The sequence below is a fragment of the Diceros bicornis genome, chromosome 5, assembly GCF_020826845.1.
Source record: "Diceros bicornis minor isolate mBicDic1 chromosome 5, mDicBic1.mat.cur, whole genome shotgun sequence".
Taxonomy (NCBI): Eukaryota; Metazoa; Chordata; class Mammalia; order Perissodactyla; family Rhinocerotidae; genus Diceros; species Diceros bicornis.
In genome coordinates this window covers 50,475,374-50,490,781 of record NC_080744.1, presented here as the reverse complement: position 1 = coordinate 50,490,781, position 15,408 = coordinate 50,475,374, and the positions used below count along the sequence as shown (strand labels likewise).

Below are 15,408 nucleotides of genomic sequence, written 5' to 3'. Positions count from 1 at the left end.
GCATTACAAGGGGTTGTATTCTACATAAAGTTTATAAAATTCTGAATTTTTATTTTACAAAATGATTCAGATTACAGAATGCATAGAAATGAATCCCATCCAATTCTTACAAACACTGTGAAAGAATTGACCAAATCATAACCGTTAATACTTTTAAAATGCTGTACAATTTACAAAGTACTTTTTTAATAAGAATAGTGACAAATAGTTTATAATTAGTCATAATTGGAAAAGGTCTGAAAATACTAGTAGCTGGGTTGGTAGGTAGTTCCAGCTTAGCTACATAGAGATGAATGTCTAATGTTATTTCAAGGGATATGAAGAAGAGACTTTCTTTTTCCTTTGACTAAACGAGGAAGGGAGAATTGTGTTTTTCAACTTCTGGGGAAGATGAGAATAGAAGAACTAAAATGATTAACCCCATAGGCTTTTTATTTCTTATTTATTGAGTCCATAAGGGGGAGCTATTCCAAGGAAATCCAGAGGGAGTCAAGCTATTTTCTTGAATGGACGTTGGCTCATGAGGCCTGGGCCGATTGTGTAGGTCTACCAGGAAACAGCATGACACAGGGTACAGCAGGGAACATTTTCCCTATTTCTTGTAGGAATGTATATTTTATAATTTGAGGAGTGATGACACTGGGGACTTGGAGGGGACAGCACCCTTGCAGACATTGGCATTCTCTGGGGATAGGGATCATCAGCAGTGGAAGCCTGAAGTACCCTAACAAAGCTGACTGAGCAGAGGACATCCACTATGGGAGAGTAGGAAAGAAAAGTCATGGCAGCTGCCTTAGGGTAACCGTAGTTGTTAGACGAGCCTGTGTATGTCAAACACCCCTAGGCTCTTGCATAAATATTGGGAGCCAACAAGGGGGAAATTTTTGGATCACAGATATTCATCATAAGCGGATGAGGGAAAGGCTAGAAAATTGGGCTTGTAAGTTATTAATTAATATCACTTCATTTGTACTAATAAATGAAATGTGGCCCAGGGACATTTAGTTTACTTTAAACTTCTAGAGTATATTCACTTTTTGCTCATAGCATTGTTATACCAACACAGAGCACATGAAGTTTGTGTATTTATAATGAAAGACTACATAGTTTCCTAATCCTATACTTTTTCCCTTCTGGGAGCAGAGAACAGAAATTCCCTACTACATATGGTTGTGAGAGACTGCCTTGACTCATCATTTGCAAAATCAGGCTACCTGAATCGCACGGATGCGCTTAGGTGCTGCCTTCTTAGATAAGATTTCAGCATGCTCTCCAGAATCACTTGGGAAAGTGTTGGTGAGCTATGAACACGTGGTATTGCCAAGCTGGCGCAATCCTGATATCACAAGATGCTATGGGGCCACTCCAGGATTTTGCAGTTATGGTTGACATGGAAACTGTTGACAGGTGGTTGCTTGACAAAGATTTATGAGAGCTATTAAATGCTGGAACATTTACCTGGCAGGAAAAGAAGTTATTTGGGGCTGCTGTGAATTTATTTTCCCATGGGAAAATGGTGAAGCAAGCAAAATATAGGTATCCAGTCTATCCCCAAACATATTCCTGAGTCAGAGGCATTGAGTTAGCTCTTCCCCTTGTCTGCATTGTAGTCTGTTGTTCCTGTCTCATATTTTTCTTTTTTGTTCCTTTTCCCTCTCCTGATCCTCATGAGAACATAAATATCAAAAAAGTGGACCTGGACCTTCCCTGTCTTGCTCACCACTGTATTCCTGTCCTAAGATAATGCCCGGCAAATAGTAGCATGCAAAAATATTTGTTAGAAAATCAATAATTTTGACACCATTTGGCAGTATTTTAATAGAAAACTTGGTAAAGAAAAGTTTCATGTTATGTTGTATTTTTTTCTTTTGTTTTAAACTATTTACTTTGAGCTAACTCTAGAAAAGTTGCAAAAATTCTATAGAGTATTCACATAAAACTTAAGCCCATTTTCCTCTATTTTAACATCTTATAAAAACATAATACAATTGTTGAAACCAGTAATATGAATGTAGTACTGATAACAGTAGTATCAATGTAATACTACTAACTAATCTATATATCTTATTCAAATGTCATCAGGTTTCTTATAATATCCTGGATTGATCCAGGAACCAATCTTGAATCCCACATTGCTTTCAGTTATCAGATCTCCTTAGTTTACAACCTGTGACTTTTCCTCAGGCTTTTTATCTTTCACCACTTTGATACATTTGAGGAGCATTGGTCAGTTATTTTGGGGAATGATCCCCAAATTGGGTTTCCTGATGTCTTCTCATGATTAGATTGAGGTTACGTATATTTGGCAAAAAAACCACAGAAGTGATGTTGTGACCTTCTCTTGCATCATTTTAAGGGGTACACGATGTTGATCAGTTCCATTACTGTGATGTCAACTTTGATCACTTGGGTAAGGAGATGTCATGCCTTTTACATTTATTAATCGGAATTCCTCTATAAGGAATCACTACATCTTCTCCCCTATTTATTTATCTGTTCAATTATTTATATCAGTATGGATTCATGGATATTAATTCTATTCTATAGCATATAATCCAATATTGTCGTAATTTATTTTATTGCTCTAATTGTCCCAGATTTTGCCATTAAGAGCTCCTTAATGTTGGCTCCTGTTTCCTATCAATGTGGCCCATCAATTTTTGAGGACTTCCTTACTTTCTGGCACTACAAGATATTTCAGGCTCATTTTGTATTTTCTCAGCCTCAGATCTCGAATCAACCATTTTCCCAAGGATTCTTGATTCCTTTTATTGGAAAATGGTATTTAGAACCCAAGATCTTGGCCATAGATTTGATCAATGCTTCTGTGTTGTCATTGTTTCTAGGCCCTTTCAGCAGCATACATATGACATGTGTATGAATAATAACACAAGCACATACACACATCCATATTTATTTCTGTATCTATCCATAAGAAGCTTATGGATATTTTTTACTGGGGTGGTATTAAATTTATAAATTTAAGGAGAAACGACATCTTTAAATGTTATTGTCATTTCTAATAAAAGATTAATTTCTTTCCATTTGTTCAACTTTATTATTGTGTATTTAATGGGTGTTTAACAATTATCCTCATACAGATTTTGTGTATTTATTGTGTGCACATTTATTAAGCATGTAATTTTTGTCCCTGTTGTAAATGGGGTTTTCTCTCTCATTATATCTTCTAACTTTACTGTCTGTGTATGTGAAAGCTAAGATGCCCTTATTCTTCAGGAGGTGGTTTTAGATTGCCCTGAGGTACTTTTGCTGGCTTCCCTCTTCTGCGTTATCAGCAGTTTTTCTCAATTTACCCTTGCTCACCATGAAGTCTTGAGGTGAGACAAGAGTGAGGCAGGAACATTAGAAATTGTGTATTAGATTTGGTGATTTTTCTCTTTTCTAACTGTAATGTTGAAGTATCAGCATTGTCTGTCTTTAAATTAAGCTGAGAGTGTGGTCTTTTGTAGATATATTTTCCCCTTCTTGTTCTGTATTGTTGTTTGGAGGAAATTGAGAAACAGGTAGCTAGGTGGCTGTCATTGTCTTCAGCTACCTAGAAGTCCTAGGCTGAATTTTTGATATTTGAAAAGTTTTGTCTCAGGCTTAACCAAGATTGTGGCTTATTGTAATTTATACTTGTACTTTTTCTAAGTTTTTTCTTTCTTGCTTTCTTCTCCTCCTCTATGTAGGCAGAGTAAAATATAAATGGAATTCAGATTGAGACTTAAGATTAAATTTAGAGTCTGACAGGGGCAGAGAACAAGAAAAGAAACTGAAGAGTTGTGGGAGAATAAGAGGTTTGGAGAAGAGTCTGGAAATAAAAGTTCAGAGCAGGAGAAAAAAGCTTACATGAGATTGATAGGGAAGAGGAGGAAGGCACGGAGGGAGGAGGGCACGTAGACCCGCTGTGCCCCTTGTGTGTCCTCCCTTGGTCTGAGCTTCCAGGGCTGTGTCCCCATCTGACCTGGGGTTGCCTTCTCCCCTGACTCGCACTCCCTTCATTCAGAGCCAGGCTCTACCTTCATGCAGATGGAGTCCTGCTGGATCTTTGCCTATGGCTTTTATCCGTCTCCACAGAGGGACCACCCTTTCCTTAATGGATCCTCAGCAAATCCCAAGTGTACACCTGTCTACATGGTTCCATGTGCCTTGGTGGCACTTTGAGGATAGGAAGTGACATCATCCTAGCCGCTAGGGTCCCCTCTTCCCCTCTGCTGAATGTCAGTGTTTTTGTAGCTTTGCTTCAATACCTACTGGTACGCCGACTACCTATTCTTATGCTGTTCACTCTTACCTCAGTGTTTTCATTTGCATTAATTTGTTAATAATTCATGGGTTCTTAAAAGTGAACCTACTAAATGTCAGGCTGTGTGATAGCAGTTGTGATGAATATAGAAAAGAATTATGTACAATTTATGTCCTCAGATTTAGTATGAGACATAAAGCATATCCATAAAAAATATAATACAAGATAGAAAGTACAGAAAAAAGGCCTTTACCTTCTCTCCTCTTACTTGTTTTATGTCCAGTTTGAGGAAAGGGAGAATGGAGATTAGAGATGGTTTTAGGGAGGAGGTCTCATCTTTCCTATCTCCCCTCCTCCCACCTTTACTTAGTCTTCTTGCTCTAGAAGATTGTCTCCCCTGCCTCTAAACTGACTATAGTTCTCTAAGTAGCCCAGGTTTCCCTGACCACGAAAATGCTGAACTGGCCTGTCACCATCATTCAGGCCCCTTCATTCTCCATTGAACTCTCTTTGCTTCATCTGGCTGCCTGTAACTGTTCTCCTTTTATTCACACTAAGAGGTGGGATAGAGCTCTCAGCCCTGAGTAAGGTATTTAATAGGTGTTGAACAACCTGTTTAATAACCTTCTGGGCTGTGAATCAATGGATTGGAGATTGATGGAAACTCATGACACAAAGGGTATTTTCCATTGTGTCATTTCAAAAATACAGGGTTTCTGATAGATTGTACTGGAGGATGTGGTTTGGGCTTAAAGCCAAGGTGAGATCTTTCTACTCTTTTCACACCTAAATTTAGACCTTGGGGGCTGTCTGGGGGAAGGCTAAGCATGAAGGATAAACTCCAAGCATATTCTCCTAGCCATGAAAACAGAGATTTGAAGCCTGTCACGCTACACTTTGAAGGGCAAGAGAGAAAGTAGATGAGCCATTATTTTTTCAATGAGGTGGTACTTACTACCTAGATGGTGAGGCCCAAAGCGCATTAGTTTGTTAACCTCCTGTCAGCATGCATTGTTCTTTCCAATGATGCCTTTTGTTGGGGAATGGGATATAGAAAGGAAGACCACGTGGAAACATGAGAACAGTGAAATATGGCCCCCGGCCTAACAGAGCCCATCTAACCTGTCTTCTCTGCCTATGCGCAGTGCTGCTTCTGTGTCTCTCTGTTGAACAAAAATGTGGCTGAAGCCATATCTATTCACCTTTCATCCTGGGCCAATACACAGCTTTATTTTACTTGTATTCTTTTTAGCTCAGATATTAACTCTCTGTCCAATGGTTTACCTGGCAGCTAATTACAGACCCAAACATGGCTAACTTAATTATGAAACTGGCATGTGTGTATAAAATGTTTTCTCCCCAAACAGTGATTTGGAATGTCACTGTGTTTCAGAGGGGAAGGAGCAGGCACCATACCTACTTGTAAGATAACATCATTTCTGGAAGTATCTCATGGAACTTGATAAAATTGTGTGAAGTCCCATCTGTGTGGTCTCGTGCCTTGATATCCTATGGAGTGAGGGATCAGAGAAAACATAGTTTTTCATGCACATAAGTTGTTTATGGACTACAGTCCTCTGTGCTCCTTAGCCCACAGGAAGCTGAGGCTTTTAGGTGTTCTACATGGATGTTTACTTCTTTCCGACACTATATCTCTAATTCTTTCTACTTTTCAATCTTCTCTATCTTCCTGGTTCTCTGGTGTCTTCTTTCCATAACCTCTTCAATGACCCTAGTCTTCACCTCCTGAATTAATTTCCTTTTTCTTCATTCTGTAAACTTTTCTTCCCCACACTTGAGAATGGATTCCAGTCTTCTGTCCATTCTAGTACCTTTGGCTTTAGCCACGTGTTACAGAGGGGTTTCCTCTTCCTTTATGGCTTCTTCATAAATTACTGAAGGTCTACACACCTTGCTACAATGAGCATTAATGTTTTCTGAAGTCCAGCTCACATGAGGAATGAATATTTCTTCAATTAACATATTCCCTATGAAATATTGACTCTGGTGTCATTGTGCTAAAGTGACATTCACCTCTTTACCATATGTACCTTTATTACTAAATGCCCTCAGTTTAACTGAGTGCCTTGGTCTAAAATTTTAAACTTTCTGAGACAATTGGCACAAACCTCAAATAGATTTTAGTTTGTTCCCTAAATTTCTTCCTTGTTTGAAGATTCGTGTGTGTTTAGGCATAAGAGGTCATCCCACTTTGTAAACTACCACTACCAAGAGTATATTACAAACATGAAGTTTTAATTACAAGAGAAAAGAGAGATTCTTCTCAATCTTTTAGAAACTCCCATAGTTTTGATAGGATGTGTACAACCAGCAAGCAGCCAGTAAATTTCACTTGATAGTTATAATCATAACTCAAAAGAACTGAATTACTCATGCAAAATAAAATAACTACAAATCATTCTATATAAATTATCCAGGAAAGCAGTGTTGCCAGGGACTGAGACTCATAGATCGTTTTCCTGGAAAACTATTAAAATCTATTGTTTAAAAATATTTGTGCAGTGTATAATCCTTTCACTAGAAACTTTGAAATATATAAGGCATCAAGAGATTTACATTAATATATTGGATACCCAGCCTATAGAGAACAAATTTCTGGCTCATTTGGGAACAGTTTGAGTGATGGTTAACATTAAATGGCTTTTAGTGTATGATTTTTAACTTTTTTTTTATTTCTTAGTGTTTTAGTAGTCCTTCTCTGTTCCTTTCTTCTTCTATACAGAATTGATGGTCACTTTAGTTTGACCTCTGTCTGAAAGATGTACTCTTAACTCCCCTCCTCCCTCCTTTTATGTTTTTGATATCATATCTAACCTCCTTTTTGTGTATTTGTATCCATTACGTTCTAATCACGGAAATAGAAAATTTTTCCTATTTGTGGTCTTCTCTTTTCCCCTTAAATCAGTCCCTTTAACATTTCTTGTAGCACTGGTTTCTTGGTGACAAACTCCTTTAATTTTTGCTTATCTGGGAAAATTTTGATCTCTCCTTCCAATTTGAATGATAACCTTGCTGGGTAGAGTATTCTTGGCTGTAAGTTTTTTCCTTTTGGCACTTTAAATATATCATGCCATTCTCTTCTAGCCTGTAAGGTTTCTGCTGAGAAGTCAGCTGATAGCCTTATGGGGTTTCCTTTGTATGTAACTTGACATTCTCTTGTGGCTTTTAGGATTGTCTCTTTATCTTTAATTCTGGACATTTTGATTATGATGTGTCTTGATGTGGGCCTCTTTGGGTTTATCTTGTTTGGGGCTCTCTGTGCTTCCTGTACCTGGATGTCTGTTTCCTTCTTTAGGTTAGGGAAGTTTTCATCTATTATTTCTTGAAATAGATTCTCTGCCCCCTTGTCTCGCTCTTCTCCTTCCGGGACACCTATAACACGGATGGTAGTGCGCTTGATGTTGTCCCAGAGGTCCCTTAGACTGTCCTCACTCTTTTTAATTCTTTTCTCTTTTACCTGTTCACCTTGGGTAATTTCTTCTAGTCTTTTGTCCAGCTCACAGATCCATTCTTCTGTATCCTCTACTCTGCTTTTGAGTCCCTCTAATGAAATTTTCATTTCCAGTATTGTATTCTTCATTTCTGATTGGTTCTTTTTTATATCTTCCATTTCTTTGTTGACATCCTCACTGAGTTCATCTATTCTTCTCCCCAGATCAGTGAGCATCCTTAACACTCTGAGTTTGAACTCTCTGTCGGGTAGGTTGCTCATTTCTGTTCACTTAGTTCCTTTTCTGGGGTTTTGTCCTGTGTCCCTTACTTGGAATGTATTCTTTTGCCTCCTCATTTTGCCTCTTTCCCTGTGCTTGTGTCTATGTATTAGGTAGGTCAGCTACGTCTCCTGTTCTTGGATAGGTGACCTTATGTAAGTGATGCCTTAGGAGGCTTCCAGTGTCTTTCCCTCAGTTCTCAATGTTCCAGGGGTGACCCCTACGTGGGCTACGTGTGTCCTTCTGTTGTGGCCTGTTTGCTCTCCCTGTAGGCGCCCAGGGAGGCTGAGTTATGCTCCTGGCCAGCTGTTGTAATGCTCAGCTGCTTGTAGTTGTTGTGGGCCCTTCAGTCTCTTTATCAGGTGTGGGGAGCCCCAGCACAGTTGGCTGCAAGTTCTAATACCACATTTGTGTTGCAGTATTCTTTTAAGTGAGTAGGCCCCCAGCGTGGCAAGTTGTTAGGCTGAGGGCCTTACAATTGCTGTAAGCCTCTAGCCTATTAGGTCTCTTGTCAGTTCTCTGAGGATTGCAGCTGGGTGGGGCTGGCCTCAGGCATGGGAGCACCCAATCGTTTCAGGCTTTGGAAGGTGGGGCAAACCTCCTATGTGGGTCTTTGAGAAGCACAAGTCTTCTGCAGCTGACAAACCCTGCCGCCCACAGGTCCACACACACAGTCAACACAGTCCTGCCCCGTGTGCGTGCCCTGACCTCCCCAAGCAGACCCAGTCTCTCCACGGCGGGAGCCCCACCCACTCCGCCACCGCCCCACACTCTCCACCTGCTCCTTGTGCACACCCTGCCCCGCTCAAGTGGCTCAGTTGCCAGGCTGCAGAGAATCCAGTCACCAATCTATGCAGCCCCACGAGTTGCCTGAGGGCTTGTTGTTGGGTGGGGCCAGTCTCTAGGGTGGGCTGCCCGCCCTGGCTGAGCTGGATTAAATTGGTGCTCTAGTGGGTGGGGCTAACCCTGGGCTAGCTGGCCTCAGGGAGAACTCCAATGGCGTCTGTGTCAGCACGCTCACACCAGGCCACAACAATGGCCGCCGCCAATGTCCCAGTCCCTGGAGAGGTCTCACCCCTCACCGAGATGCACTCAGGGCCTATTAGGTGAGTCTCTTGTCACCAAAGCACTGTGCACCTTTCTTTGTGGTGATTTTAGGATGCTTTCTGAAACGGATGAGTTTGCGCGTGGGCCCTTTAAGAGCCAGTTTTAGTTTCTTTGTGAACCGGGTGTTCTGGGGGTATTCCCCAGTGTTTTAGTAGCAGGCAAAGTCAGATATTATGCCGCTGGTCTTGATTTGCTGGGTCCACAAAATGCCCACAGCGGGGGCGCTCCCGGCTCAGGGCCCCGCGCCTCCAGGGAGGGTGCGGACCTGTGAGCTGCTCCCGGCGGCCGTGAAGCTGGCGGCTTGTGAAGGCGGCGTTTTTCCTCTCCGGAAGGGAGTCTCTGCCTCTTCCACCTCAGTTAGGATTGTCCGTTGTTGCAGGAGTTCCTCTTATGCAGTTTTCAGTTCTGTCTCAGGGGTAATTTTTCCACGAGTAGTTGTAAATTGGCTGTGTCCACGGGAGGAGGTGAGTTCAGAGTCTGCTTACGCCGCCATCTTGACTCTGCCCCCTTAGTGTATGATTAATTCTATCCCTCCATGCGAATAGAGATAATAGGAATGTTTTATACAGTAAATGTGATACAAAAGAAACTTATTCTTACTTATCATTGACAAACAAAACAATGTTCCATCAATAGTAATGCAAATAGGTGTCTTGAGTTCTAACTCTTGGTCTAAGGATACTTTATATATTTCATACTAAATACAGTTTTATAATGTGTCTTGAAAGTTAAAATGGCAGGATGTTTTTTTCCCATTGAGAGTTTGAAAGGTTTGTAGTTTCAGCTCATTAGTCAAAATTAAGAAAAGTAGGAAAAGAACATTTTTCTGATGGAATTTTTCAGCAAGATTGTCAGTAAAACAATAGTGTACACGAGCAAGCAATCAAAAGTTTGGCAATATAGACTTAACGTTGAGATGAGGAACCAAAAAAAGAACCAGAAACAAACAGATGAACAAAAAAAGTATGCAGCCTCTTGAAGGGTCTTCATTGTTATTACTGCAACATATAAAAGTCAGCATCATAGAGCAGAATAAAACCCGGGACTGGTCGCAACTCTTACATGAATTTAGATAAGTCGTCTAACCTCTCTGGTTCTCAGTTACCTCACTGAAGATAAGTCTGAATTAATTCACTGGTTCCAAAATGCAGTCCATTGATAAGTGCTAATTGATGATGAAATCTTCATGAATAGAAGGTGAAAAAATTAAGGACATTAGAAAAAAAATTCATTCTAAGGATTTTTCTTTAATTTGATATTTTCTTCTTGCTCTTTCGGGGATTAAAAATGTGATAGTAGGGTCCAGCGTGGTGGTACAGTGGTTAAGTTCATCACAATCCACTTCAGTGGCCCAGGGTTTGCAGGTTCGAATCCCGGGCATGGACCTACACTACTCATCAAGCCATGCTGTGGTGGCATCCTACGCACAAAATAGAGGAAGATGGGCACAGATGTTAGCTCAGGACCAGCCTTCCTCAAGCAAAAAGAGGAAGTTTGGCAACAGGTGTTAGCTCAGGGCCAATCTTCCTCACCAAAAAAAAAAAAAAAGTCACAGTAGTTAATGGTTATTTTAAAATCCTAACTTGAAAAATGTTGACAACTCTATGCTAATGCCAAAATGATTTTTTTTCTTTTTTGCTGAGGAAGATTAGACCTGAGCTAACATCCATTGCCAATCCTCTTCTTTTTGCTGAGGAAGATTGGCCCTGGGGTAACGTCTGTGCCCATCCTCCTCTACTTTATACATGGGACGCCTGCCACAGCATGGCTTGATAAGTGGCATGTAGGTCCACACCCGGGATCCAAACCTGTGAACCCTGGGCAACTGAAGTGGAGCAGGCAAACAGCCACTACACCACTGGGCTGGCCCCTATTTTTTTCTTTTCTTTCTTTCTTTCTTTCTTTCTTTCTTTCTTTCTTTCTTTCTTTCTTTCTTTCTTTCTTTCTTTCTCTCTTTCTCTCTTTCTCTCTTTCTCTCTTTCTCTCTTTCTCCCTTTCTCCCTTTCTCCCTTTCTCTCTCTCTCTCTCTCTCTCTCTTTCTCTCTTTCTTTCTTTTCTATTTATTTATTTATTTTTGCCGAGGAAGATTGGTCCTGAGCTAACAGGGCCCTGAGCTAACATCTGTGCCAGTTTTCCTCTATTTTGTATGTGAGATGCTGGCACAGCATGGCTTGACGAGCGGTGTGTTGGTCTATGCCTGGGATTCAAACCTGCGAACCCTGGGCCTCCGAAGCAGAGCGCGTGAACTTAACCACCACATGTTATTGTTGTTATTACTTTAAATAAAAACATCAGCCTAAAAGAGTTTGCAAGTTTAAAAAGTGCTGCTTCTTCACAGTTTGAAGTGCAAGCTGCTTACACATATACACATATTTTTGTGTGTGCATTTTTCCTGAGCTGTCATTGTGATTATCTTCTTCAGGAAAAAGATTTAGGTATTGAATCCTCTTTGTATTTAAATTTGCTATTTTCTTTATTTTTAACTCTTCTCTGTCATTTAATTTTGCTTGCTTTTCTCATCTCTCTTGTCCTGTTTTTAATAGTGTCTGCTCTGCCTTACATTGTTTCCAGTGTGATATTCATCTCTGTAACAGCTTTTAGTTTTCCCTCCCACCTTATTTCTGACCTCAGCGTGTGTTTTTTCTCCTGCTGCTGTCTTTATGACTTAGTTCCATAGCTGTTATACATCTATTCAGCTATTTTTAAAGAGGTAGTTATTTCAATACTTTTAATTCAATTATCTTTGTTGACTTTCATTTTCTCTTATTTTTTATCATAATTTTTCTATTTATTTTTCTTATTCTTTAACCCCAACATTAAAAAAATTGTGACATGCTTGTACAGCTTCAATGCTGGTTCTTTTTCATTTTTACTCCTCTTTGAGTGAAATGAATTCTTTCTGCACTACCTACTCGCAGGAGGTTCATGTTGGGAAAGAACTATTGTGATGTTATAGCCTGGCCACCAAAAGTCTTCCTGGTTCACAAAGACGTTTCTTATAATAAACTATGTGTATGTAAGTGAGTTCTTTGGCCTTCACTTTCCCTAGTCATCAAGAATTGGACGCTGCAGGGTCTGACAGACATGGCACAGATCAGATCCCTGCAGTTAAACTTCAGCTATTGCTGGTTTTGCCTTTTTGGTGTGCTGCCTGTTTGAAGAGTTGATCCCTGCCATCTTTCTTTGAGACTGCAGCCTGATGTCCTCTCAGCACCTTTTTGCATGCTTGTTTGACATTAGGGCGTTTGGAAGCTCTGTCATATATTTTCTTGTTTGCGGTTGACTTATCGTCTAGTTTCATTAAAGATTATTTCCATTGGTGTTTCTTGTTATACTTATTGTTTTTGGGTGATTTTTGAAAGGAAATCACCATTTTATGATTAGAAACCTGATAGTTTATTTTCTTTTAAATGTGATGATTATGATGCCTCAGATAACTAGAAAAGGATTCATTTTGTAAAAATTTAGAATACGTCATTTTTATTAATGCCTAGGTTATATAATACAGCACACTTACTGCTTTGTTCTGGTAACTACCCCTTGGTAGTTTTTTTTTGGTAACTACCCCTTGGTAGAGTGGTATCTGTAAAACCTTTTCAGGGATGCTTCATTTCCTAGCCAGACAGAAAAGTGTGCTGTTTAACACAAGAATTGCATTTGCTAGAAAGATCATAACTAAGTAGCAAACAATTTGATTGGTTTGAATATCTCACCACTATTGTTAGTTCAATGTGTTGAGTCACAAAGTTCCGTCAGTTTCCCCTTAAATATTTTTATATATTTCCTACATGTATCAAAATCCTGCTTGTGCTCGAAGCATTATGCTAACTAAGGCCTATGAAAATTAGAAAGGAATGAAGACTGCTTGTCACCTAGTTTTGCAACTGGCGTAATTACAGCAAAGACCTGTGAGGCTTGTCAGATTAAGAAAGTGTGGGGTGTAAAAGGATTCTCTAGGGGGCATGACATCTTCCTGTGATACCAAATCCTGGTACCACAGAGTTGGAAGACCAGGGATTTGACCCTTATATAAATACTGGGGCTCACCAAAAGGCTAGATTCAGATTCCTAGACATTTATTGGGTGTTTATTATGTGCTTGGAGTTTTCACCTCCATAACCTTATTTAATCTATGTAATAAGCTTCAAGGTAAATGCTGTTATTCTCACTTTACAAATAAGGAAAATGAAAGTCAGAGAAGTCATATGATCTTCACAAAGTCACACAGGCCAATTCCTGGCAGGGCTGGGCTTGGACCTAAATTTTTATACTCCTACTCCAGGGCTCCTTCCACTCTCCCGTCCTGCTCCTGGGTGTCTGGTTTCCTGCTACGCGATTCTTACACCAAACGTACCCTCTTGACGTAGTTCAGTCTCCATTAATTTTACATTAAACTTTTAATTGTCTGACTCTCAGCTTCTGTCTGTTCCCCAGTGATGGAAGAGACCTCAACACTATGCTTAAGGTAAGTGATAGAACCTCTCCCATAGAGGCTATATGGGGTTAGGAAATAATACTTTTTTTCTGTTTAGTCTTGATGTGCCTGGGGGCTGCCTGGATGGTAGTTTTTTTCTTTGGTCCCTTAATATCTTAAAAATTGTGTGCATGAGGGGCCGGCCCGGTGGCACAAGCGGTTTAGTGCGTGCACTCTGCTGCGGTGGCCCAGGGTTCGCCGGTTCGGATCCTGGGCGCGCCGACGCACCGCTTGTCAGGCCGTGCTGTGGAGGCATCCCATATAAAGTGGAGGAAGATGGGCACAGATGTTAGCCCAGGGCCAGTCTTCCTCAGCAAAAAGAGGAGGATTGGCCGATGTTGGCTCAGGGCTGATCTTCCTCACAAAAAAAAAAAAATTTGTGTGCACGAACAAAGAAACCTTTGGGGCACTGAGGATGTTTTTTAGAAATAAATGTGAGGCTATCACATTTTGAGCAGGTAATACTCAAGACCGAAAGAATGACAACTCAAGAGGGGGCCGATGGGATGGTTGTATGGTTCTCAGTAGTAAAGCCCGGGAAGAAGACCCTATTGATGAAGAAAACCACAGGTGATGCAGCTTTCGCTCTCTGTATCCTCTAGTTCTAGAATCTCTGAGATGACTTGTAATATAGGGACGATAGTCTTCTTCTATTACTTTCTCTCTGTTTGCTAGCCTGTGTGACTTCTGGCATAAAGGTTTGAAGGACAATGTAGGGATGTTAAATCTATAGTGACAGAACGCTGTGTTTCCTCTTTAAGCTCCTCCAGCGGGGTCACTGCCTCACCGTGTTGACCTTACTTACACGAGTCATCAGTGTTTGGGGAGTATGTTTGAGAGTGTGTGTAGCAGTTGTGGGTTCAGAGAAGAGAAGCACATTGCTTTGGTGACAGTGTTGCACTACACCCTCTTCATCCCAGGTGGGTCTACCTGAGCAGAGGAAACCAAATTTTTCTCCCACTTCTCTTTGAGTAAGCGCTCTAAAAGCTTGAAGGTCTCTCATAATTTTTTCTGAGATCTAAAAGAGTTACCAACAAGGAGACAAGTTTATAAACATAAGGCTATGACCTTCCTATGACCTCTTCAGGGCAAAGGAAGGAAGTTGTGGTAGAAAACAGAGGGGACTTCAGGAGTTGACCTGACCACAATGAAGTTCCTGGGCACCATGGATGACATTGCTCAGATTCAATTTTTGTGTTTAATCAGACACACTACCTGTCTTGTTCTTTGCTTTCTCTCATACAGAAAGCCGTTAATGTGGGATTAAGGACACTAAACTGCTTTTAGGATATTTTTTCTATGGGACCAGTGTCACCTATAATTTTTTTTGATTAACTTTGTTATATACTTGCCACATCACCATCATCATGAGTGAACTGTTATGATTATGAGCGGCTACATCTCCTCAGGAACACATAGCCTGTTAAGTGACTGTGGCATTCTATGGAGAACATCAGTCTTTGGTCATAGCATTCAGAGCTCCTGGTTTCACAGCTCCATAGGCCATCTTTGAAAAGACCCTTATTTATAATATTTAATTACAGCCTGTATAAGGCTATTGGTAAAAACCTTGAGTTCTCATGCCAGATGCTGTTAAAGTGGAGGTGACAAAGTGTCAATTTCCTGCCACCCTCAAGTCCTTCATACTGCTAGGATCACTCTTTCCAGAAATACTTGAGTAGAGTAACATGAGCATCCCTTCCATGTGTTGTAGGAAACCCAGCTTCTTCCCTAAGATCCCCAAGGAGCTTCAGGGGGTTCGTTGCTCCTGGCCATCTTTTGCTCTGGTCTCCTCCATCCAGGGGATTCTTGATCTCTGTGACTGCTGTCCTCTTCACTGTCTTGGT

General features: G+C 40.6%; 1 non-coding gene across 1 annotated transcript; it reads right to left on the bottom strand.

The window, feature by feature from the left end:
• Window positions 1-14,954: 14,954 nt before the first annotated feature.
• On the bottom strand, window positions 14,955-15,082 carry LOC131406668 (small nucleolar RNA SNORA25). The gene has a single exon (XR_009220294.1). It is a non-coding gene; the product is annotated as a small nucleolar RNA SNORA25 (small nucleolar RNA).
• Window positions 15,083-15,408: the final 326 nt, after the last annotated feature.